General features: G+C 43.9%; 1 pseudogene; it reads right to left on the reverse strand.

Moving 5' to 3' along the window:
* Positions 1 to 1,622: 1,622 nt before the first annotated feature.
* The window catches only part of LOC119181546 (uncharacterized), a 28,827-nt pseudogene continuing 5,052 nt past the window's right edge, over positions 1,623 to 25,397 (reverse strand).

A 25,397-nucleotide genomic window follows, 5' to 3' on the forward strand; every position in this document is an offset into this window, starting at 1 on the left:
ACGGCTCCACGACCATTCGCTATGGAAACTTTGGCGTGTGGCAAGGCGGCATGGTTATTTGTTCGCGGCTTCGTGTCATGTCGATTCGCAGCCACCGAGTGTTTTGCTTGAAATTGTCGCGCGTAGAAACGATGCAACATCATCGCTCATAATGAACGCCTTTACATCGGCGCTCGCGCGGCTCATGCCAAGAACTTGAGGTGCAGGCGAAAAAAAAACGTGTTACGATTGGCCCCTCTTCGTCTTTCGCTTCCACTGATGTGGCGCAGACGACGGCGGCGGCACGGTCACTTTGGCCACCATCAGTTTTGCTCATTTGCTACAACCTCTTTTGTTGTTTACGCTGCTCTCTAAAAGAAACATTGCGCTTCCTTCGCAAGAGAAGTTCACAAAGCTTCGTTTTTTTTTTCATAAATACTATGCAGCTTTGTTACTCTGCGTCTTAGCAGGATCCTGCCGAGTGCGCAAAGCACTGCCAGGTCGCTAATGCGTAGTTCAGTTCGCCCCTAATTAGTGGTCCTAACAAATTAACCCAGCAAATTACTCACCTAGCATTGTACTGTGCAAATTAGTGAACTGTCACTGACGAGTTAATAAGGTTAATTAAAACCGTTCATCAATCTTGAGCTCTAATAAAATGTCCCGCGTATGTTTCTTTTCTCTTCTTCTCGATGCCACTAGGAAGGTGACACATGCTCACTGCAACTGCCGAAGTGGAATCTCATGCCGCTGCAAACATGCAGCGGCAGTGGTTGTGTACGTCAATAAGCAGGACACTTCGACAGAAACATCCGTCGAGAACGTTTAGAAGAGGCCATCTGCCAAGCAGCTGGGAATGCACAACAAGGGAGTCGTGTTCTCCGAGATGTACCCTCCTGAACCCCCATAGGAGAAGCTGGCGAGGCAACCCATGCTCACAGCCATCATCAATTCCAACTGCCCCTCAGGCATCAAGCTCAGCCAAGAGCAAAAAATTGCTGAAAACCTGGCTCATTTAGACGAGGTGCTCGGACGGCTAGCACAGCGGAGCAATATATATGGAGCACAAAGGATCCCAGTCGAAGAAGTAAGCGATTACTCGATTCTTGAGGTCGTTTTAACTGAAGACGAACGCAACGACATTGCTAAGCAGACTACTCTTTAAAATGTATGCCCACGGTGGCACTGCGCACGGGCTTTGAGAATTTCTGCCAGCCCCAAAGCTCACCGTATCAAGATACGTCAAGCGGACTTCGGGAGCTTGGCGCAACAACTTGTTAGACCGCGATCCTTCACAAGCGCTGCATGTGCATATGGCGTATCAAAAGAAGCAGTTGCACGGAAACAATCCAACTGCCAAAAGCTTAATTACACAATTTTCTTCCTTTAATACAAATTCCAGTCACCTCAATTCATGCACAAGACGACAAGATGGGGCACGAAAACAGGACAGCCATTAAAATGATGTGTAAAGGTTTTATAAACATTGTATAAAGACACGTGATAATCCAAAAGTAAACAACAGCAGAAATGTTTGCAGTCATTGCTATTGTTAAATAAATAAATCACGGCCATAATTTGATTTCACTGTGTTTGGAGTGCTCGTACTCTGCTAATCACAAATTTGTAGATAACAGGAGTCATTACACGGTCTTGATTACAGGACCTTGTAAGTTGGCTAACACACTGCACAGATGTGTTATCTTGTTAATGTGACACTTAAGTTCAGGAGTTAGCCTTTCATTCAGTATTGCAAAACTCTTTATACGCTGAATGCATCTCTCTGCATGAATGCGATGACATGCAACCTTATAAGTTTCTTGCATCTCCGCCTTCGTGAACATCTGGTTGGCCTTTGCAAATGAGACATGCGGAAAGCCTTTGTCCGCCAGCACTATATTCCCAGGTTCTAACAAGTTGATCAACCCAAAGTTTTAATAATGTATGTGTCACTTGACCTGCCCCCAAACACATCTGAAATATATGGTGTATAACCATATGGAGTGATCTCAAATAGAAATTTTAGAGTAAAGTCACTCTTGTAGTTACTCCAGCAGTTAACCCTGTCAGCGAACATACCTGGCTTCTCTGTTCTCACTTCTGAACAATCAACAATAACTCTACAATTGGGATAGTTGAGGCGGAAAGAGGGAGGCATTGTGCGTGGACAACATTCCTTGCAAACCACTTGATCCACTTTTGAGTAGTGACATAGCAGACACCGAAAGTGGCATAAAAAATCCACAACGAACTAGTGCGTTGAATGCCAAAGAATGCCAAGGCCTAACGTTTCTCTGCTAACGCAGAGAAACGTTAGGCCTTGCTTCATTTTCATAAGACGCAACAGGAGCTTGCTACCAACTGCCAGGTCCAAATACCTCTCACCTCGTACCTGTAAAAAAGGCAATTTAAGGAAATGACGTTTGTAGTAGAGATGGCACAAAACAATTTTTGCTCTCACTAATCTAGAATCTTCCACAATCTTGCAAAACGTTTTCAGCCGATTTGCTGTTATAAGGTTAAACGTGCAGTGTTGTGTCTCGCACAAACACTTGTAAGTCATTCAATGCCAAATGTCCCAGCCGTTTTGGCAAAATTCTCAAGGGTGTTTGAAAAGAAAAGTTCACTGAAAGAAAACAGTTAATTGCAAGAATATTTTGGAGAGAAAAAAATATGTAACCTGGAAAGCTTTCAGTATTTCCCAGATATCACTTGGACGGTGTATCTCAGGAAACTTATTCTTAGATTATTGTTTCTTGTTGAAATACCAAAATTAGTTTACACGATAGGCGAAATCTTTTGTGCAATTTTTTTGAAGCTCAATAGTATTGCTGCAATTTTTCTGCTGTATGCTATACGCTTCGACGAATTTCGCCAATATGGATGTAGGTTTTGCCAATATGTTTGCTTATTATGTAGACCAAACTTGGTATTAAAATAAGAAATGGTTCTCTTAGAATACATTTTCTTACCAATAACACCCTGATGACAATCTGGGAAATTCTGAATGCTCCCACCTGACGAAAAAAAATTTTCTGTCCAAAATATTCTAAAGGTAAACTAATTTCAACGCAATAAATTGGCGCGTAATAAATCGGTGCTTAAGTACCACTATGCAAAAAAGTTATCCGCATTACTAACCTTAAATACTATCAAACCGTGAACAAAGTTCATTGTTTGAGTTGTGGTTGACAGATCACTTGGCTTCAAACATACCAGTAATTACCAGATACATTGTGTACTACTATGTGTGAAAACAAGGGGAAACACCAGCATACAGCAATACCATAAGTCTGATTTGATTGATTTCTGGCGTTTAAAGTCCCAAAACCACCATATGATTATGAGAGATGCCGTAGTGGAGAGCTCCGGAAATTTCGACCACCTGGGGTTCTTTAACTTGCACCCAAATCTGAGTACACGGGCCTACAACATTACCGCCTACATCGGAAATGCAGCCACCTCAGCCGGGATTTCATCCCCTGACCTGAGGGTCTGCAGCCGAGTACCTTAGCCACTAGACCACCGTGGCGGGGCAATAACGTAGGCCTGGCACAATGAATTCGAAACAAATTCCCATTATAATCAGCATCTTTTATACATCTGTGCAGTTAATTATTTCACAATCAAAAAAAAGCAAGAAGTGTTAGGAGGCAGTGATCGTTCCTAAGGGACATAGAAATACATAAAAGGAGTCTGCACCAATTCATAAACAAGAAAATCTATATTACTATTCAACTTAAATTATAATAAATAAATAAATAAATAAATTGTGCATTGTAAATATGCCCTGCTTGGTGTCATTAAGAGGACGACCCAGCATTTACATTTGGCATTGAGTGCAATAAGGACAGGAACACAGTATTGGTCACACCAGTTAGGTCTCTGATGGCATCATTATTTTCCTTGTCTACCAAGGACTCGTAGCCAAGGAAACCCTTTGGTTGGTGGTCTTCCAAGCACAACGCAGCTACACTTGCGTCAGCCGTTGCTGGCTGTTCGTGTCCAAGGAATGAAACCTGGACGGACGCCTCACATGTATCAGCAAACAGGGTGCACGCAATCATAAGGACACCTTTACTGTGGGCCTGCGGTGTCTCAACCGTCTGCGTTGAAACTCACATGAAAGAGATGTGTTACAATTTTCAGATAACAAAACAAGGTGCTTTCTAGCACAATTTTACACTACAAAACCAATTGTATGTCACATCAGAGATCCCTGAACAGGCAGACAAAGCAAATAGCCCTCCCATGGATCTCATACAGAAACAGTGCACTCGGTAGACTTGGTGGTATGAAACGATTATTGCGACCAACAAAAACAACCATCGTAGACTTTTTAGTAGGGGGAAAATTGACAGCAACAATTATATTCGACAAGACTGTTGACTGCCTGGGAAATCAAGCAGCAACTGACTGTCCAAGTCACCTTTATACCACACTTTGCTTCGCCTGAGCTGTTTCAGATCGTTCATCTCCAGCCGTTTTACACCCAATATGACTGTACTTGCTTCTGTGTTCCAGATTACATTTCAGCGCACCATTCTTTGTTTTCAGTTTCAGAGTATCCACTTTTCAAAGGAGGCAGTAAAGGGTACTTCACACAATAGTGTATCGCTCGAAGGCTCGCGCTAGGTAAATAATGATGCATTAAAACGCAGTCACCCACACTCAATAAAAAAAACATGCAATATCTAATAGCAAGCAACGTTGCAAAGAACAAGCTCCATGCCTTTTGCCACTGCTTTCTCCTGCAAATCTTGAAAAATGGCAACAGTTGAGCAGGGGTCTTAATCCTCATTGACCACGTGTGACGTACCTCTTATGCTGCAAGGACTATTCAACTACATTTGGGGCTACATTGCTGAATAAGGTAACAAGAAACTGGAACCTTGTAGCTGTTCAGACCACTGTGATGTACTTGTAGCTTAGTTCCCAACAAAAGCAAATCTCCAGCAAAAGGCTCTGCTTTTCGCTATTCATTGTCTATACACAAAGAGTCGCATGCTGACATAAACAAACTTGAACTCGGTACCCTGATGCATCGTCACGGCGGCAAGTTGATGACACGCAGTGAAGTGAAATGCACACATGCGAATTAGGCCTAGTGCTAAGTGCGTAGCTCGCAAACTATGTGACCCTGCTTTTACATTGTTGCTAACGCCTGTGACATCAGAGCTCTACTTGTTTCGTTTTCGTACATGTCTTCCCCAATAACTGTTGTTTCAGTTATTCATTGCTGCATTGTTTGTCATTCGTGACAATTTGTTTATTCTGCCCTTCAACTTTTCAAAACTAAGCACACACTCTGCATTTTTGGTAATCTCCACATTTTGAATAGAAAGTTGCTCTGTGCCTGGCAGTATTACAACAGCACCAACGTCAACACCTTGCAGCTGTTTGGATTGGTTATTTCCATCAGTGTCTTTATTTCCATCTCTTAGTGATGCTGAAGTTGCTGGTGAATCCATGGTGTCTGTAGTTGGTGCAGCTTGCAACACATTCGGCGAAGATTCGGCGAGATTGGCAACAGCTGTAATGTCTGTTCGCTTCTTAATACTGAAGCGAAAAATGTGTGCTGTAACTTATCTAATTCATCAATTCCATGCATGTTACAAATGAGCGAAAATTTACCAGAGGAAGGAGGAGAGAGGAGCAATTGCTGTAATTTTTCAACACATTAAGTACTGTTTGGTTCGAGCTGACATAACACGAACAGACCGACCGAGGTGCAGCTGTAGAACTGCTTCAATTTAGAGCAACCTAGTATTCTTGTTTGCAGCCAATAGGTGTCGCAGATCTGCTTCTCCTTGTCTCACTCCCCGTCATGCTCCAGAGTAACAACAAAACAAAAACTGCAACGACGATCAGATCTAAGATGACAATAGAGAGCCCTGATATCAGTTCCGCGTGCTCAATCGTCTACATGCTGCATGCTTTGCTTGTTTCATCAACCTAGAATGATTACAGGGTCAGCCGTTTACTACAAGTATCAACCACTAAATGTGCTTGCGCACTTGGCTTTCACGTCTGTGTGAGCCTACTACACTTTTATGAGTTGCGCTAACTCTAATGTCACCCAAGCTATGCTCTAGCGCAGAGGTGCGCAAATATTTTTGGACCCCAGGCATTGGACTAGGCTAGTTGGTACATTGTCAAAATCGATTAAAAAAACCAGCGTTAAACAAAGACACAGGAAGTGTCCTGTCGTTTGCTCTCACTGTGTTCTGTGTTTACCAGTGTTGTTTGTTTTTAAATATTTTTTTAATTTTCGCGACCACGACCTCTCGAAGCTTGCGAGTGCCGTAGGACTACCCCAGCCGTAGTCTTTCTCCCTTATTCCTATGATCTTGTCGAAGAGCCGCGACCACCTGACATTTTTATCGCTCAGCATCTCTGGGGAGGGGATCGACTCCCAGTCAGCGTATCTCTACTTGATCAGCTGAGCTTCCGCCAGAACTAAAATCATGACTGCAGGAACAGCGCGAACGCAAAGCACGGGACGTAGAACAAACGCATACGACGACACGAGCGCTGACTATGAATTATTTATTTTCTGCGTTTGTAACATAACAGAAAATACACAGTTGATAGTCAGCGCTCGTGTTGTTGTATGCGTTTCTCCTTAGTTCTGTACTCACCGATCGCGCTGTTCCTGCAGTCATTATTCACCAACTTGCCTAGCAAGCTTCACTACTAAAATCAAATTGGTCACACGGGCCCTCGAGCACACCAACATGACGGAATATTGGCTGAAGAGTTGTCGAAAAACTTATGGCATATCATAATGTGACTAGATGACAGCCAGATAAAAATAGAAAGTTTATTTTACGCAGTTCTCACTGTTCATAGCGTCCAAGCTTATCTTCTGCAAGCACGGACAGCTTACGATACTCGTCAGGAAATATCGTTGGCATGTACGACGGGGGCGACACATCAGTGGACGGCGCACCTTCAACGAAATGTGCACTGCATATCCTCGAGAGCTGAGAGGGCTGCCAGTTTGTTCCGCCAGCACTGAAATGTATACAAATGCTAGCAACACAAGGAAAACAAAACCACAGAACGCGAGACGGGGAAGAGAGTGGAAACCTAGCTTGCTTTTTTCGTCGCACATCCGCAATCCACTTCTGCCGCTGCTCAATAAAGCACGAAAGAGTTTAGAAACGGTGAAACGTCGTTCCCGCAGGGCACGACGTGTACCTGCCGTAGAACCGAAAACGCAGCAGTTCATGACTGCGTCACGGAACACCTACGACTCCATGCAAGTCACGGAGGAAGTGGTGCTAGCGGGTGCAGGAAAGCGTTCGCTTCTGCTCGGGATCTCACCAACTGCCTTCTCTGACAGCCACGCGGTGGCGTGCCAGTCGCAGGGATCGGAGTGTATAGTTTTAGCGAAGGTAGACCCCCCACACGCCCATGTCTTCACAGACTCTCGCGCTGCCATTCGGGCTTACGAAAGCGGCAACATCAGTCGAGAAGCAGCCCACATTCTACAAACACGCAAATGCATAGTTTGCACTACCTCTCTTGGTTTCCTGGCCACATGGGCAAAGAGTTCCACTCACAGCAATCCAACCTCAATGAAATGGCTCATGATCGAGAGCTAGAACTGGCCCGCCGCGACGATCAATCAGCCACCGAAGAGCTGGGCCCAGACGTGTACAGTTTATTGATTCTTTAGTCATCTTTCATGAAATTACCTCCTACTACCGAAACGATAGAAGCCTATAGCCTTTACCACATGCAAAGCTCGAACACACGCAAGAGGTAGCTTTTCGCATGCTATACAAACGAGATCGTACCCATCACGGGGCCGACTCAGCCGTTACAACTGAGACATAGATTTACAATGCCCAAGAAGGAACAAAGTAAGAAAAATAGAAGGAAAAGAGCGGCACGGAGGTTAACCAGACTCTATGTGGCCGGTTTGCTACCCTGCACACTGGAGGGGAATGGGGGAGAGGAAAGAGAGAGTGAGGGAAGATAAACACAGCACATTCGGCGACACATGCACGCACACTCAGTCATAGTCCAGTCTTGTATTTCGTGGTATGTGACATTGCTGTTACAGCTGCTTGTTAAAGTTCGTGTCACGAAGGAATTTCAACAGTGCTTTTGTCACCTTCTGCTGCAATGTCCTCTCTCGGGCACTTGAAAGAATAGCGTCCACAGACAGTTAGCTGTTGTCGGATGCGCGCAAGAACGGACGCCAGTGACTGTCTGTGGATGTCATACAACGGACAGTCGCATAGGATGTAGTGTAGCGTCTCTTGGCAACGACGGGCATCGAAGAGAGCGTTGTCGGTCATTCCTATGACAAATGTAAGACTTTTGTAAATGCCATCCCCAGCCATAAGCGATAAAGAAGGGGGACTTCTCTTTGGTCGAGCCCAGTGGGTATGTGGAGAGACATCAAAGAGGACAGGTGGTGATGACAGTTCATCTCATTGCTTGGTGGGTACCGTAATAAAAACGGGATTTCACGCGCAAATCATCAATTATTACTGGCAGCATCGGTCCTCGAAAGTGGTATGGCTTCTTCTCGTGTTCCTTCAAGAGCTGCCCGCGCGGCAGTATCGGCATTTTCGTTCCCTATGACGCCGCAGTGACTTGGCAGCTACTGAAACATTATATGATGCCCTTTCGCGAGTGAAGTGTGGCGAAGGCATCGACTTTCGAAAACAAGCGGTTCGTGCTGCCAGCGATGCAATGCTGAGAGCACAGATTGTAGGGCCGCCCTTGAGTCGCTGAATATTGACCATTGTTGCGGGGGTGCCCGATTTACAACAAAAAGCGCAGTGCGCAAAGCAGCTAGTTCCAATGCTGTTCATTCCGTGGAGTGGTCAGTCCTAAAGCTGATAGTAACACTAAGAGAACTTGTTGTTGGGCTAGTTGGTATAAAATTTCGAAAAGTTAATTAGAGCGCGAAAACTTGACACGATCACTCACGCACGCACACACCCATGCATCAAACACACAGCGCTCACTTCCAACTAATTTATTCATAGCTCGAAGGCTTGAATATATACAGGACACATTGTGCGTACACACACCAAAAGAATACTAACAGCATACATTATCAAAACGTACAGTTAATCGATGTCATGGCCTTAGAGCAATAAACTGAAGTTTGCTTGGTAACAACAAAATTGAAGGGACGCTTACACAGTTATCTTTATTTTTTTCAATGAAAAAGGCTTCAAACACTTCACGTGCAGTTTTACTTGCGCTTCTGCCCACAATCTTCGTTTCAGAAAATTGTGCGTCACAACCACACGAGATGACATGCGCAACCAGGTGCGCATACTTGTCATCTCTTTTCGTTAATTTTGTGAGGTGTTCCCTTAATCAGTCATTAATACACCGTTCGGTTTGGCCAATGTTCACTTTTCTGCAGGATAAGGGTATGGAGTACACAACCCCCATAGAACACTTAACAAAGGCCCTCTCATGTTTCTTCTGACAGCCGCGCTTCTTTCTATCGCACACACTTTGTCACAGTCTTAGTTTTTTATGGTGTGGAAAACACTATCGGTACGCCATGCCTGGCCGCGACTTTCTTAAGGTTGTGCGAGACCTTATGGATATATGGCACAACTTATGGCCTAATCCTTATGGGCTGGGTAGCAGTCATCGCTTCCTGTGTTCCACGTTTAAACTTCTGCAGAAGTGATTCAGCAACGGCCGTAATGACCGACCGGTCTTTTGCAATATTTTTTAGCGGATGTAGATAGGGACTTGGACAACGCTTTTAAAGTGGGGGAGGTTTTAAAGGTTTTCAGGTAAGTTGACAATTTTTTTATTCTTTTAGATAAACAGGGTGACCTTACATCCCCTGATTTTATTTTAAACGTTTTTATAAGACTAGGACGAAGGCTTTCCTTTACTGATGAATTGCCTCAAGAAGCTTGTCTGCAGTTTTTAGACTTAAGCCTCACGTGGAACTATGAGCATCTTTGCTGGTCTTATAATCCTTGTGTTGAGAAGCAGCCGTTGCCGTACGATTCTGCCCACTCAAAGATTGTGAAGAGGGGCGTTGCGTCTCTTTGCTTAGAATCAGCGCTAAAAAGGTCGTGCCCACACAGCATGAAACTTAGTTTTCTTAATCAGGTGAGCCGACTAGAGGCTGCTGGGTTCCCTCGGTCGCTCATTACGGCCCTTGCTGAATCACTTCTGCAGAAGTTTAAACGTGGAACACGGGAAGCGATGATTGCTACCCAGCCCTAAGAATTAGGCCACAAGTTGTGTCATATATCCATAAGGTCTCGGACAACCTTAAGAAAGTAGCGGCCAGGCATGGCGTACCGATGGTGTTTTCCGCAGCAGAAAAAATTGGAAGACTGTGCCAAAGTGTGTGCGATAGAAAGAAGCGCGGTTGTCAGAAGAAACATGAGAGAGCCTTTGTTAAGTGTTCTATGGGGGTTGTGTACTCCATACCTTTATCCTGCAGAAAAGTGAACATTGGCCAAACCGAACGGTGTATTAATGACCGATTAAGGGAACACGGCCAAAAATAACGAAAAGAGATGACAAGTATGCGCACCTGGTTGCGCATGTCATCTCGTGTGGCTGTGACGCACGATTTTCTGAAACGAAGATTCTGGAAAGAAGCGCAAGTAAAACTGCACGTGAAGTGTTTGAAGCCTTTTTCATTGAAAAAAATAAAGATAACTGTGTAAGCGCCTCTTCAATTTCGTTGTTACCAAGCGAACTTCAGTTTATCGCTCTAAGGCTATGACATTGATTACTGTACGTTTTGATAATGTATGCTGTTGGTCTTCTTTTGGTGTGTGTGCGCACAATGTGTTTTGCATATATTCAAGCCTTCGAGCTATGAATAAATCAGTTGGAAGTGAGCGCTGTGTGTTTGATGCATGGGTATGTGCGTGTGTGAGTGATCGTGTCAAGTTTTCGCGCTCGAATTAACTTTTCGAAATGATAGTAACGCCTCCTGCTGGGACAACTGCTGCACCTGAGGAACACTGGCGGTTCGTGGAGCCATCGGTATATATATGTACACTGTCCGAATATATCTCGTGCAAAAGAAGAAGAGACAGTTGTTTAAGCATGGGCGATGAAAGCTCAGATTTCCTCCTGATCCCTGGTACGCCAAGATGCGCTGTGGGTCGAATAAGACACCAAGAGGGTATCGATGGTTTAGATGCAGGAGTGAAGCGCGAGGGAAGTTTCTCGTAGTACTTCAAAATCATTTTAGCGGACGATTCTTGGCGCTTCTCTGAAGGCAACAGTGCAAGGTGATGACAGAAAGCACGTGCAAAGTGTCTGATGTGCGTTCTCAGGACTTCTACAGCATTGTGAATTTGCATTGGATAGTCACGTGCAACTGCAATTGTTGCCCCTGGCGACGTACATGTGGTCAGACCAAGGCACACTCTCAGTGCTTGGGCTTGTACTGCCTGTAAAACACGAACATTGGTCTTGCAGGCATTGCTCAACACGGGCAAGTTATATCCCAGGAAACCGAGAAACAGGGCTTTGTAGAGTTCTATCTTCGCATCTACTGACATCCCCCACGTCTTTCCTGCCAGGAACTTGAACAACGCCCAGACTTCTCAGAAGTGTACTGTTCACTCGAACACATGCTCTGGCAATGTCCTCCTAACCTCGGAAACCTCTCACCAGTGAGTCTGACTGGGAGAAAGCACTCAGAACCCGCAGTCTCAGAAACCAACAAAAGGCAGTCCAGAGGGCCCGAGAAGTGGCGGAACGCCACCACGTTCCCACCCCGACTTGGGCGTCACCTGGAGTAGCGGCTGCTAGAGTGTCCCTCGCGGACACCCTGGAGGTTTGAGTTCCTCAGGACCATTTATTAAATTTATTGACCAACCGACCGACCAACCGACCGACCGACCGACCGACCGCAAAACCACCATATGATTAAGGGAGACGCCGTAGAGGAAAGCTGCAGAAATTTCGGCCACCTGGGGTTCTCTAAAGTGCTCCCAAATCTGAGCACATGGGGCTACAACATTTCCGCCTCCATCGGAAATGCAGCTGCTGCAGCCGGGATTTGAACCCGCGACCTGCGGGTCAGCAGCCGAGTACCTTAGCCACTAGACCACCGCGGTGGGGAGAGAAAAATTCGACCTTTATATTAAAATTTGGTACCTTACAGCACTAGCAGCTTTTTATTTTTGTTCTATTTCTTTTCATAAACACAAATACCAAAGAAAGAAAAAAAGTTAGATGACCCAAGATTATATGACGTCCTGAACGCCTCCTCCTTGTGCGCGCGTCTTGTGCACCTGACCCACCCTAAGAATATTGGCAGTTCGCAGGATGATCCACTTTATGCTATTCGCGGCAAAAAAAGTCCTGCTTTTATATATTCTTTGTTCCAGTTTTCACCTTTGGTGCATGTGGTCAGAAGTCGGCTGAATAAAAACTTCTGCTGTAAAAAGGAGCGTGCCCCCTTCGGGCAAATCATCGTTGGTGTTGGCGCGAGCAAAAGAGACTTGTCGAGATCACACACAGCGGTGACCACGTTAATAGGCCTATGGAAGTGCACACCACAACTGCTTTCAATTTCCCTTTTGCGGCCACACCTGTAGTTCTTACTACTACCCACTAAGTTGGGACAGTTGCATCTTTTCTGGATGAACTGCTACCACGTAGAAAAGCTGCCATGAGAGCGTCTTATCTCAACGCGTCCAGCTGGTTTCTTTACTAGTCTCTTCTCGCGCACCGCTTTTTTAACTCTTCCTTTCTCTTTCAACCCACTATTCCCCAACCCCAGTGTAGGGTAGCTTACCGGATACTAGCATCTGGTTAACCTCCCTGTCTTCCTTTTTTCTCGTCTCTATCTCTCTCTTTCTCCCCCCTCTCGCACCAGTAGCGAACGTATGTCTTCTATAATATAGCTACTTTGGTCGGTTTGCTTCATAAGTGATCATTAACTAGCTCGACCCCTCCCCCATGAACTGTTTTTCGTAGTCGAAGTGCTGCGTAGGATTTTTCAGTGCTTTCACTTTTAATACTAGTCCTTTAACACCGAGTCACATTAGGAGTATTAAGCACAGCGTTCGCTTTTTGCTGAAAGTAAGGAACAACGTTTGCAAGCTCTATTTTTTTACATAACCGAAATTCTCTTATTGTGTCATGTCGCTTCATAGTGATCGCGAGTTGGTCACTCCCATGCGACACGATTATACAACCTTTCAGGGGCTGTTGCATTCGCAAAGGTCTGCCTGTTCTGCATTAGAATTTTCAATTCAATTCAATTCAATTTTATTTACCAGTTTATACATACTGGATGGTTGCGTTGGGTTAAAAGCTACATAAGTAGCTTGACGAGACCCAACGACCAGGCTATACAGGGCAGTAACAGCAAGCAGACGAGAAAACCAACAAGTAAAACAGAATACCATATCCTATGTACATATACAGCGATTTACATGGATTTCCAACATGAAGATTGCAGGAAGAAAAAGTGAAAATAAATACATGTGCATAAAAAGTGCTAGAAAAAAATAAATAAAAAAGTGCTAGATAAAATAAAATATGGCTATAGAATAAGTAATGAACATAAATAATAATAACATAGAATAATAACACCTTACCAATGTAGCAATACTAGCTATTCGGGACAAAATAAAAGAAAACACTGGCCATATACCACAGCAAGAAATTCATGTAAGCAGAAGACTGTGTTAAAGAAACAACATAAGTTACGCACAATTCGATTACACAGAATGTCACCGTATGTGACATTACAAGTGAACGAAATATAAGCGGAAGGCTTTTTTACTGACCGTGTCAATGTCTTTATATTTATTTAAAGCAGATGGTAGGTTATATGCCAACGATTGATGTTTGTAGTGCGTCCTGAAATATGGAACTGACCATGTCTCAGGGTTCCTTGTGTTCACATTAATTCTACGACGTTCTAACAATGCCAACTGTTTTATACAGCTCTTGAGGGATCCAGAAGCTTATTGCGCAGTATGTAATAAACGAAAAGTATAAATGTTGTCAATTATAATAATGTTGTACTTAGGAAACGCTTCTCTGGTGCTAGAACAATAGACTATATTGTCAATATAGCGAATAATCTTCTTCTGTAGCATCAGAATTTTACGTATGTTAGTTATAGTGGTTGTACTCCACACTAAGAAGCAATAATTTAAGTGGGCATGAAATAAAGCATTATAAATCTGTACTTTGTCCTTTGTAGATAGCAAACTACGACATCGTGATAAGACACCTGTCACAGAGGAGAGCTTTTCACATAGGTAATTTACATGCATGTCCCAAGTAAGTTGTGAAGAAAAGTGCACGCCAAGAATTTTGTGACTGTCAACTTTTTCGATTTTTTGACCTTCAAAAGCAATAGTATTATTTAACGGAAGCAATTTGTTCTTGGAGCGAAAAATAATTACCTTAGTTTTCTTCGCGTTGATCCTAAGTTTATTTAGCTGAGACCAGGTAGATAACTTACGTAGCAGTTCATTGCAATCCGTTGTCAAGTTGCGCACGTCGTTCTCAGACAATATGACAGTGCTGTCATCAGCGTATATAATAAATTCAGCATTAGTATTAAGGTTCACAATGTCATTAATGTAGATATTAAATAAAAGCGACCCTAAAACGCTTCCTTGGGGCACGCCAAATTTGTTTATTAGACAAGACGACCTGTGACCGTTCACGTAAACACTCTGGTATCTGTCACTTAAGTAAGACTTAGACAGTGATAAGCAGCTACCACGTACTCCGTAGCATTCTAGTTTGTCTAATAAAATGTTATGACTTAGGCAGTCGAATGCCTTAATAAAATCTATAAATAACGCCAGCGCATAGGATTTCCTTTCTATGTTCCTTATTATCGTCTCCTTCATTGACAGAAGGGCTGTTTCCGTTGACCTGTGTTTCCTAAATCCGTGTTGCGCGTTAGTTATGATACCAAACTTATCAAAGAAATTGACCATGCGACAGTGTAAAGTTTTTTCTAGCCCCTTAGAAAACAAAGGTAACACCGAAATTGGCCGGTAGTTATTGGGGTCATTAGGGCTACCTGCTTTCAATATTGCCGAAACTCTGGCGTATTTCATTGCCTGTGCGAATACGCCCGATTGAAGCGTTAAATTGAATATGTGAGCAAGAGCAGGAGAAATAGAAGTTATACAATGCTTAATAGGGCCTAGTTGCAGGTTGTTTGTGTCTAACGCATTAGTATTTTTCAAGGATTGAAATGTGGCGCAGACTTCGTATTCATCAGTAGGCTGGAAGAAAATGCTTTCGACAATAAGACTTAAGTTTGTTATTCCCTACGTTGCAGCGCAGGTGGGGTAGGCAGCAAGAATAGCAGCGTTAATGAAATGTTGGTTAAAGTGATTAGCGAGGGCCTCGCCTTTCAACTCAGTGCCGTCATTAAGTATACTGTTTGGAACACTTTGTTTGGTCCGACGACCAAGAACATCTTTTATTATTTTCCACGTCTTATTGGGCCGCTGCTGTGAGGCGGACAGAAAAAGTTGCTCGTAATAAGCTCGTTTGGCACGCCGTAGCTCACAATTTAATTGGTTTCGAAAAGCTTTAAATTCTTTTTTTGTATTTGCAAACGAGACTTCAAAAATGAATGATACAAGGAATTTTTACGCGAAATCATTTTCAAGTGTTCTTTCGTTACCCATGGCTTTCTCGCTTTTTTTTTGGTGGTTTTACTTGTTTCATAGGAAAATACCTTTCGTATATATTTATAAATTTCTCTATGAACTCATTGTATGCCTCATCGGCGGACGTTAATGCCAAGACAGAAGACCAGTCTTGGGCCATTATCTCAGTTTTAAAGGCAACCAGCCCACTATCTGTTATTCGCTGAACAGTGAATGTTTCTACGTCACGGTTTTGAATTCCTCTGATTTTTATATAGCGCATAAACAGGGAGGTGGTCACTAATGTCCGAAGCAACAGTACCAGTGGTGTAAATCTTTGTCTCTGCATTTATTATTAAATGGTCAAGGCAAGACAATGTGCCGCACGTAATGCGAGATGGTGTAGTAATTAAATTTTTGAAACCACTCGAAGACAGCAATGTACCAAATTCCGTGGAAGTAGTGCTGTCATCAAGAATATTGATGGTAAAGTCGCCACCGCATGTCAAGTGAAAGTTGTTTTTGTAAGTGAAGTCCAGGAAACTTTCATAAAATGCTAGGAAACGACTAATATTTCCACCCGGTGGGCGATAAACAACAGCGAACATTTCATTTTGATCGGAGACAGTCAGCATTTCGTAATCTTCTGTTGACACGCAGTATTCATGAACTAAACGGCATTTCTTCTCTGTAGTCACATAAAGCGCAACACCCCATCCACGTTTATTTGATCGATTGGAAAAGAAACTGGCATATCCAGGCAGTTTCGACTTGCTACTGTTGTTCGTATACCAGGTTTCAGACAGCATAAGAACACCCATTTTGAATGAGAGTTGCTCTAAAAAAAGCAAAATGTCGTCCTCTTTATTCATTACAGAGCGAGTGTTAATATGCCAAACTGATTGGCATGACGGGTAATCAGATTTAATAGCAGAAGGTGACGCTAAGTTTATGTATGCGCAGTCGTTATCCATTTTGATGATACGGCGCAGTGTTCAGCCCAGCCTGTCACCTGCGCCTACGCATTGCATATGACGACCCCGAAAAAACCTTATCAATATCATGCTGATTTGGAACGTGCACGGCGGGCGTATCGTCAGATCGCTTCGCATAGATTTTCCCGTTAAATGACCAGACGGATTTTCATTTGTCTTCATACTTTTTCTTCACAACAAGAGCTAGAAGTTTCTTTAAGGCTGGGCAAAGATGCTCATTCACATAGATAGCATTTTCACTGGTCAGTCCGACATCTTTGTTAGTTAGACGAGCTCGTTTTGCTTACCTTAGAATGCTGTCTCGCTTTGCACGAGACTTAAACTGGACGATGATATTACTTCTGCCGCTGTCTCGGCTCGGCACCCGATGACAGACCTCAATATCACCTGCAGTTATTTGCTCATTTATGGCACTACCAATCTTAGAGACAATGTTAGTAACAGATTCATTGTCTTGTTTCAGTACACCTTGTATCTCGAGGTTTGCCTTCCTCGAGTACTGCTCAGCAAGAACAAGCCTTGTTTCAAGATTCCTGCCTTTGCTCTCAAGACATTTACACTCAGCACGAAGTGCAGCATTTTCACTTTCAAGATTCCTGTTCTTTGTAATCACATCGTCCAGTTTCTTCTTGTGCTCCTCAATTGAAGTGAAGGCAAAGTTGAGGCTTTCCGTCATTTGACGCTGATCATTTTTTAGCTCACGGATTTCATTCCGTAAATCCCTTTCAAGGGAATCACGAAAAGATTTTACCTCTTGTTTCATCTCTTCTTTTATCTTTAGCAGTTCTGCCTTCATTTCTTCCTTGAGTTTAGCAATGTCTTTAGCCATTTTTCAATGCCCGCACAAGAATACAACAAATTCCGGATTCACTGTTTGGCAGCAGCGACGAAGCGTCGATATGTAACAAGGTAATAAAATACCCGATATATCTGGAACACTAACCTGCGATAAGAGTGCCAGAAAGTTTAGCCCGTGCACACAGCTCTCGCCGCTATTGCCAAGTGGAAGCTGCGACAACCACGTAGCTCCTTTTGTAGTGCGCAAAGCGTGACGTTGATCCTGGAGACAGGGCGCAGGCGCAGCCGACAATGACGCCTCCTGGTACCAGACCCTGGATTGCTTCGGAAAAGCGGCGGACCGTTTGGACGCTTTTGGTGCGGCTGCTTGAAATGCCCTGCGATAAGAGTGCCAGAAAGTTTAGCCCGTGCACACAGCTCTCGCCGCTACTGCCAAGTGAAAGCTGCGACAACCACGTAGCTCCTTTTGTAGTGCGCAAAGCGTGACGTTGATCCAGGAGACAGGACGCAGGCGCAGCCGACAATGACGCCTCCTGGTACCAGACCCTGGATTGCTTCGGAGAAGCGGTGGACTGTTTGGACGCTTTTTGTGCGGCTGCTTGAAATGCTCTGCGAAAAGAGTGCCAGAAAGTTTAGCCCGTGCACACAGCTCTCGCCGCTACTGCCAAGTAACAATGGCGGTAACAACTCTAAATTCAGTTTCTACGGAAACGGAGAGACAATTGAACACTATGCATGCAGCGGCATTCCAAATACCAAGCACCGACGCCCGCTCCGGGTGCATTTGTGTCAAGTGCACTCGAGACCCGTTTCTGAAAACTAGATTCTAAGACCACAGTCATGTGCGCAGAAAGAGAAGAGAGTAACGGAAGTGCTATTTATTACCAAAAATCTACAGATCTCGATGACAACCTGTTCGTTGGATGTGGTGGAGGTGGTGGTGGTTGTGGTGTTGCAACAGGCACAGTTAAACTGGCCTAAATAGCTAAAAATAGACTTTTCTCAAGCCCACTGGTGTCGCCAATGGGCACGCAAGCGCTCACGGGAAAAGTTGGTACGCCGGAGCAGCCGCCGCGACGAGCGCGCGCGACTCGCGCTTCAAATTTCCGTTTGCACTGTGCCACCACTTCTAAATGAAGTGAACTCGGCAAGGCGTGATATTTTACTGCGTGATTAACTCAGAAAGTGCAGTGTTTGGGCACGATGGCGTGTCAACGATTTGCACTTGTCGCCATGATCCACCAGCTGAGTGGCTGGCAAGCGTCAGTTAGCCCATAAGGTAATTATTATTATCCTTCCGGCTTTGACTTAAATAAAAAACAGAACAACTTTGTTGTCTTAAAAGTGCGAGCACTGTCCATAATTTCACGGGTACATTAGGAATCAATTAGTGACCTTCGATGCTGTTTACGAGTAAACTGCACGGTTCTGGTTTACTTAAAGAGTGCTATAAATATAAGCGGAACTTCTTAAAAGAAAATGCATTGACTAGACGACTGCTCGCTGTTCACAGAATATCCGTATACCAACTTTATTAGATACTACAAATGCTGGTTAGAATAAAACCTACAGGTTAAAAAAAATACGCATGAGCAGGGAAGAAATATGCATGCCGAAAGTGCTCACTTATGACTAAAAGGTTATCGCACGTGATAAAAAAACATATAAAAAATTTGGGTGCGTCACGCATGTTTAAACGAGATACAAAAATACTAACAGTTGATTAATGAAGTTAAGTTTCTTGTGTTTTAGCGATAGTCAAGGTTTGTCGACTTAAACAAGGTGCGGTGTTTTTCATCATATGTCCCCCAGATTTCTCATGTGGTCTGGCTAGCGTAACTCTGCAAGATTACCAGGCCCTAAAAATCAAATTGCATTTGAATTACTGAAAATTCAAGGTAAGAAGAGATGGCTCCATTCAATGAATTTTGATGCTCTGTGCGCGCATTGATACATCAACCAGTGTGACCAATATATATATGTTAACACGAGATGTATTCGACTAGCAACTCTTGCGTAACAATCGAAAGAACAATTGGCATGCCTCTCATTGTACTTTCCTCTGTGCACTACAGACTTCTGCAACCTTTTGAGCTCTACAAAAGAAATGTTGCTAAGTAAAACAATACCCTCACCTCGCATCACTTCCAAACTTCCTTTCAGACTGGGCAAAACGTATGCATGGATTAAGTGCAACAATCAAAGTTTCTTCGTGGGTGAAGGTCAGCCGAATTATTCTTTATTCTTTTTGTCTTGTGTTTGCAGGGTGAACAAGCTGTTCACAAACCGATGCAATAATTATTAAGCAAAACACCGCGCCTTTTTGAAGCTGCAAACTATAGCTCATGTAATGTGCTCAAGTTTTTTTTTTCTTTGCCAAGAGTAAGTACGCTATCAATATTCCTCACCGAAAAACATTTGAATGCGCCAACGCGAAATTCAGCAGTGGTCTCACTCAATGCGCAACATACTGCCAGTAAACATGCTCCGCAGACACTGAAGCATCTCGTAAGAAACCGCAAATTAATAAAACAGGGTATCTCTTCCGTGAATTCTAGTTCCATTATTTCATCATTATACACGTTTAGAAAAGTGTACTTTTCTTATTCGCAGCACGTCACTTGTCCATGAAAAATTAAACATTTCTGTATCTGTAACACTTCTTTGCAGTATTGCGTTAATGACCCAGTCAAACTGCGATGGTAATAAAACCCACAGCGCTTTATGAGCGTTGCATAACTACGAATTCGGTGTTTTAGCTCACACTCTGGACGACAGCATATTCTTACCACATGGGTCGGTACGCAACAACTCACACGCCGCTATCTTCTACGTCCACCCATCTAGTGATAATTACAATGACTGTGTTATTCATTTCACATTTCATATGTAGATGTACATGCAGATGCGCGTTGGGACCCTATTCAACAAGCGGTTGCATGTTTCTTTCGTTTCATGCTCGCAAGGTGCCAACGTGCAACAGGCGGAGAAAGGGCCGGTTCCCTCGACCTACCAACTTTTCTCATATTGCTTCATGCGGCCATGGTGCGTTGTGGGATTGCTTAAAAAAGGTATAATGTGACACCTCCTGAGCATCTCGTGAACTATTTGCCTGCGTCACCTAATGTCACTCTCCCTAATATATCGTGGGAATACCACGACGATCAGCTGCACAATCCTGCTCGTTGCCATGGGCCCTTCGTGAAAAAAGGACATCGTGAACTCTCCCCTGTCTGGGACAATCATTTTCAACCCTGTGTACCATTGCTACTCTTTCCCTCTCAAACCGTGAGCACAGCCAAATAAAATGTTCGAAGTCACCGATCCTACCACAAAAATCACAAAACGGAGAAGCGCCTGACGCAGTCTTGAATTGCGTGCTCTTCTATGTGCGCTTGTGATTCCGTTCATGCTTCTTTTCTTCTACCTTTTTTTCACGTTACATTCCTTCCCCTTCTACAGAGTAGCGAACCGGATGCTTGTCTGCTTAACATGCCTTACTTTATTGACTTCTTTATGAGATAATACATATTGCGGGTGCACGGCAAAGCAGCTCATGTGTATAAGGTGCCACGAAAGCGCTGCTGACTTTCTTGCGGACCACAAGCCTTATAGAGAATCTGTAAATAGTGTTTCTGTATTTATTATGTGTTTATATCTGTATATAATATAATTATGACCCCGCACCTGGAGCAGCATGTAAGGTGAAAAGCCAGGCGACAATCTCCAGCAGATAAAATGCAGTATGCCTAAGAATGGCAAGCCTGACGAGTAGATTCACATGACGCACAGTGGTACTGTGCTCCCGTTAATAGACAGTATGGCTGACAATGTTCGCGCATAGGTGAACTATTGAGAAAATTGGGAAGTCACAAATTCCAAGTGCATTCAGGACGAAACTTGTGAAGAGTAAAATGAATGATTTCCAAAGAAAAGTGCCCAACTCCACTCTTTTGTATACCAAAAAGGGTTATAGTTTGTATGCCCCCCAAAAAACAAAGACGGACCGGCTTGAACATCTAGCCGAAGTCATTTCGCTCAAAACAATAGGAGCACTTCAGAATTCAAAACTTGAAAAATTGCTGAAATCTCACTTTTCTGGCAAACTGGCAAAACAAGCAAACGCAAGTTTGTTGCAGAGCACACTAACTATAGAAGACTTTGATCAGCAGATCATAAGTTGTTTAAGTCACAGTCATTCGATGGTACTTATAAGTCGGTCACGTAATAATGAGTCTCCCGAAAGCATCAGGAATTTTAAAAACCTCAGATGTAGCATACCAGTGGTTTTATATGCCGCAGGCATGCTATCCCTATAGAGAGTAGCATGCCAGTAAAAAGATTTTTTTTTCTAATTAGGAGCGTTTTAAGTTCTTGGTTGGTAGCATGGGTTCATTCTCTTTCACTCTCATGATAGTAACAGCAATTCAGCGTTTTTATTGAATGCAATGATAAACGAATACAAATAAACTCAATACGACTGCACTTTTCTCTGGTATGTATTAGCTGTAGTCTGTGGTCCCTCGTTATATACTGTCACGTGGTCGTGTCCTTGACGAAGGCAGCAGTCAGCGTGTCAAAAAAAAAACTCCTTTATTGGCCTAACTTTTGGGCGAGAAACTGAGAGTCACAGTATACAACAATACATACTGGAGCATGATAATGGCAAACAGTGCGTCTGCCATCGATAAACCTGACAAGCGGTGATGCGCATCGGCATCTATACGTCTACCATCGAATATTCCAGCCTTATCGCTAGCGGCTGGTAATTGGCGCGGTTTGCAAAAGTTAGTTGGCGTGGTTTACGTGAGGCAGCCTTTAAACTTTTATTAAGGCGATAAAAATTCATTTTTTAGTCATTCGCATGAAAATAAACTTCCTTGTTTGTTTGCGTATTTCAATAAAAAATGAATTCGTTCTAAGTATGCCGGCTAGCAGTTTTGCGATTAGAAACCCGAAAAACAGGAATGTGTCAATATACGTAAAGTGAAGGACAGGTGTTGGGAAATAAATACCTTTCTGCTTCGTGCGTTCCTCTACGACAAATCATGGTCGACAACGATCTTTTCTTTCTCAGTTGATTGTATTATTCTTTTCTCCACCTCACCAAAACTTCTTCCAGAAAACGGGTTTTTCTACAGCCTCGTCAATCTGGGGCACCGCATTCCTTACGCCCTCGAAATATTTCTGCGCCGCCTGTGCGATACACCCTTCTTTCCTGAAGCGACGATGTCTTGATGGCGTCACACTGACTTCTTCCGCCAAAGCGAATTGTGACCTTATCTGATCGATGACTCGACTCCCTGACGTCATCAACATACGTGTGGTCTCGTGCAACGCTTTCAACATTTGTGACGTCCTAGCGATGCCACGATGACCTCCTTATGACGTCATTGTCATCACGGTCTACCAATATCCCGGGAACGCGGAGCAATACCTTCCTAGAAATGCTTCAAGAAAAAGGGAGTACGGTATTCCCCGAATCACCTACCGAGGCACTTCAACGGTGGGAAGTTTATTCAACCAACCCAAGCAAGTGCTGTACACCTTTTCACAGGAGCATTCTCGAACCCTTGAGCTGCAGGGGTCAAGAATATGTTATCAGTGTTGCCATCGTGCCTTGGGCAGAGCGTGCCGTACAGGTACACATGTGTGTAGTATGTGTAATAGGCGCCTGCCTTCAATAAAAAGTAACTCAGGGCAAAAAAAAAATGGGAGATCCCACTTAGAGTGAGAATCGATGATATGCGAAGCACGAATAAGAAACATTGATATGTCACTTTAAAATCAGCACAATGTTACGAGGCGGAAGTAAATGATGCGGTACATGACTTCCGTGTCATGATTACAGTGTTTAGATGTATTGTTTACCTTTCAATTCACGTCACGTGATGCCTAGTTTAGTATATGTGGAGGTAGCGAAACAGACGTGGGCACACTATAAGCGTGGTGTGTTGTCATGTTCTTACATGCCACGCGTGTCAGGATTATCAAGGTGGCACCAGTCATATTTCATCATTTATTGACGTCACGTAACACCATAAATCGTATATGTAGAGCTAGCAAAACGGCCATGAGCGCATCATGAGGGCCAAATATGCTCCAATGTAGCACTGACGCGTGCACACGCTGGGCACAGCGACGCTATCTATGTTAGCAAAACGGGAGCACTCTATGGTCGGACGCCAGGCGCGACCAGCGTCCGTCGGTGCGGCCTGACGGCGATTGGCGCGAAATTTGTGCCGATGCCCTACCCAGACAACACTGCGTTCCCTCGTTTTGTGACGGAGGGACACCGGATGCGCTGAAATGCACATGCGTCAAAGCAACGCAGCGTGGGGCGCGCCTGAAAGTATATGACAGGACTGGTGCCTGGCGTGGCAATGCCGGCTTGACGCGACAAAATGAAGCCGGTGAGCACACGCACCGCGTCACGTCGAAATGTATTGGTGCCTTGACTGTGGCATGTCATCATGTTCTCACATGCCAGCACCTTATGATTATCGTGTTTGCACAAGTCACAAAATTCCGTCATCCATCGACGTCACATAATACCAAATTCGGCATATGTGAAGCTAGTGAAATGGCCGCTAGCGAATCATGAGTGTGGCATGAAGTCATGTGTTTACATCACACGCATGTCATGTTTAACATGTTTGGGTGTGTTATTTGCCTATGTAGTCCTTTCGCATCGCGTAATACTGAGTTTCGTACGTGTGAAGCTAGCGAAGTGGCCGCGAGCGCACCACTAGCATAGCTTGTAGTCATGTTGTTACATGACACGCATCTCATGCTTATCATGTTCGCACCAGTATTCTACTTTCGTCATCCATTCGTCTACCGTATTATCAAATTTGGTGTATTTGACTCTAGCGAAACGGCAGCGAGCGCATCAAGATCGGGACATGTATTCGTGTTGTTACATGAGAGGCATGCCATGATTTTCATGCTAGGAACTGTTGCTTGTGTTTGCCATGCAATCATGTCATTCCGTACCAGTTTTCTAACATGGTATGTGAACGAAACCACCGCAGGAGCTGCAGGACCTTGAAATGTAAATCTTGACATTCATGATATACATGTCTTTATTTTTTGTCTTGACTATAGTTAAGTATGTTTTTCATACACTCATGTTATGCCATACCAATTTTGGTATTGATATGATTATCGAAACAGCCAGGAGAGCTAAAAGGCGGCTATATAAATAGATACGCTCAAAGTCGCCGAAGTTCACTAAGAAATGCTTCGCATTCAATATTGCGTATTTGAAGAACAGACCATCTGGCTATCACTGTGTCGTGCACGGGTGCACGTGCAGTCAGCGCAATTGAAGCCATCTTGAGTGAAATTGTGCCTGCAGAAAAGCACGCCACGCGATGAGTGCTAGTGGGATATGTTCGAGCTGCATTGCTCTCCGTCATCGCCTGATTTGAGAAAGCAGTGGGTGACGTCACTGAATCTAAAGACCTTCCAAGTGACGTGAAACAACTCTGTTCCTGGCACTTCGTTGGTGGTGAGAAAATTGTCGATAACAATGGTTATGCGCTGCATCTGAGATAGTGAAAAAAGGTACAGACAAAATCACGTGTGTCTAGAGCACCCAGCCGGTAGCTTTGATTGACGTTTTCTGCATAAATACGGAAATACTGATGCTGAAATTGTACTTGACATAATTACACCGCATGCACTCTTTTGCTATAAATCGAGCATGATCAGAATTTCGGTCATTAATGCAGTGAAGAGGCTGCGTACAAAAGCGTCTCTAGCTACGCACCCTGCAGCTTTAGACAAGTGAGATTACGTGTGTGCGCTTGCGACTGCTATTACCGACAACGAAGCACCAGCGTTCGCAAACTCGGAGCTCATTCTTGCAGCGCTAACGCAAATTCACGCCGCTGAATGGTTCAGACAGTGACGGATTGGTAAGTGGCAGTGACGAGATCCCATAAATGATCTAAGCAAACGAAAAATGGGCGAACACAGACTTTCGCAGGGCTGCCTTACCACAGAG

The sequence above is a fragment of the Rhipicephalus microplus genome, unplaced genomic scaffold (genome assembly GCF_043290135.1).
Source record: "Rhipicephalus microplus isolate Deutch F79 unplaced genomic scaffold, USDA_Rmic scaffold_19, whole genome shotgun sequence".
Taxonomy (NCBI): domain Eukaryota; kingdom Metazoa; phylum Arthropoda; class Arachnida; order Ixodida; family Ixodidae; genus Rhipicephalus; species Rhipicephalus microplus.